Raw genomic sequence first — 1,731 nt, 5'->3', positions numbered from 1 at the left:
TCTTGGCGGCGTTGGCACTCTCCTGTAAAGACTTCAACAGGGAAGAGGCGTCAGTAAATAGTTTATCGACTTTTTCGGTCGCTGCCTGACAAGCTTTGGTGGAGGCATCTATGGCAGTGGTTGTAGAAGCAAGTGAAGCTTGCTGAGCTTTGGAGAAAGCGTCAACAATTTTCTGAACTGCAGCTTCAGATAGGGAGGACTGAGAAGTGGAAGAGGAGGCGATGAGTGAGTCAATTTTATCATGGAGCTCCTGGAGATGCCTTTTGGTGACAGGAGCGTCGTCATCGTCATCACTCTGTACTTGAAACGGGCTATAGTAGACCGAGTCAAAAGTCATATTCTCCCCGCCAAGGAATGGTTCTTCTCCCTCTGATGGTGGTGGTGATGCTGGTGGTTCGGTAGTATGGGTAGGTTCGGGTTGTGTTGTTTGTTCGGGTGCTGGGGTGGTTTCGGGTGTTGGGGTGGATTTAGGTGCATCAGTATGAACCCCCGTATCAGATACGTTGGTTCTAACATCTGCAGTGGTTGTTGTGGTTGCTTCGGTGAATATTGGTGTTGGTATTAGGATGGAAGTGGGTGGTATTTGAGTAGTGGATGTTGTGGGGGGAATAGAAATAGGAATGGTTTTAGGTGGAGAGGAAATTGGAGAAGTAGAGACATGAACTTTAGGGGTTGGAGATCGTGGTGGAGTGTTACCACGTTGATAGCCTTCAGAATCAGAACTATCACCTTCAGACTCACTTGAGGAGGAAGCGATAATTAACTTTCGTCGCGGTTGGGTTTTTCTCCTCTTTTGCTGTGGAGACTGAGCAGCTCTGGTGGGTTTCCTCTTCTTTGGAGACGGGCCTTTCGCCCCCTTGGCCACTTGTTTTCCCTTATCAGCCTTCTTGCCTCTTGGAGCAGGCTTGTCGGCGTCATGAATGGATTTCAGCATTTCCGGAGTAAGATCCCTCAGACTAGAACGTCTGAACTCTTTATACGTCTGAATGATCCTGCTGTTAGCCGGAACATCACCATACATCATTTCCGGAATAGACCCGTTGAACGGAAATTTTGAAGCATCCGACACAATGATCTTCGTGGTATGGAAGGTACCAATCGAAGACATTGAAGCACTAGCGACAATGGGGACATGGTACTTGTCCATCACCCATTTCGTGACAATGGTCTAGAATCGAGTATATGAAATCTCTGAATGTCTGGAAGTGGAGGAGAGACTCTGAATGAGTTGTTGCCACAGAACAGACCCATAGTCCATGTTGATGCCATTGTAGATGCCATACATGATGGAGAGAAATAAACGGCTGGCTCCATTAGACCCGACGCTTCGTTCAGATAAGCCCTTAAACAAAACAGTGAACATCCCATTCCACTGTGGAGGTAGGCACGACTTCTTGAATTTCGTCACTGTAGTAAGCACCTCCGTGTATCCCATGTTGTAGAACATGTTGAATAGATGACCCATGGGGATGGATTCCGGATTAACCCTGGAAGAATCTGCGTCAAACCCTAACAATGAGCAGAACCGCTGCTTTGAAATCAACGCCTTGTGTTCAAAGATATCAAAGAATATTCTGTCGACGACCTTGTCATAGTGAGCAGTGGAAAACATCTGTGACAAGAATTCCATCGGAACGGTTTCAGCCCTGGTAAGTGCAGAAGCGATTGGAGAAAACTTCAGACACTCGATGATGGGGAACATGAATGCATCATACGATTGAGGAGTTAAAT

This window comes from Lactuca serriola, chromosome 7 (genome assembly GCF_051521515.1).
Source record: "Lactuca serriola cultivar US96UC23 chromosome 7, Lser_US96UC23_V15, whole genome shotgun sequence".
NCBI classification, from domain to species: domain Eukaryota; kingdom Viridiplantae; phylum Streptophyta; class Magnoliopsida; order Asterales; family Asteraceae; genus Lactuca; species Lactuca serriola.
The sequence above is the reverse complement of the archived record's forward strand: the minus strand, read 5'-3'. Positions refer to the sequence as shown.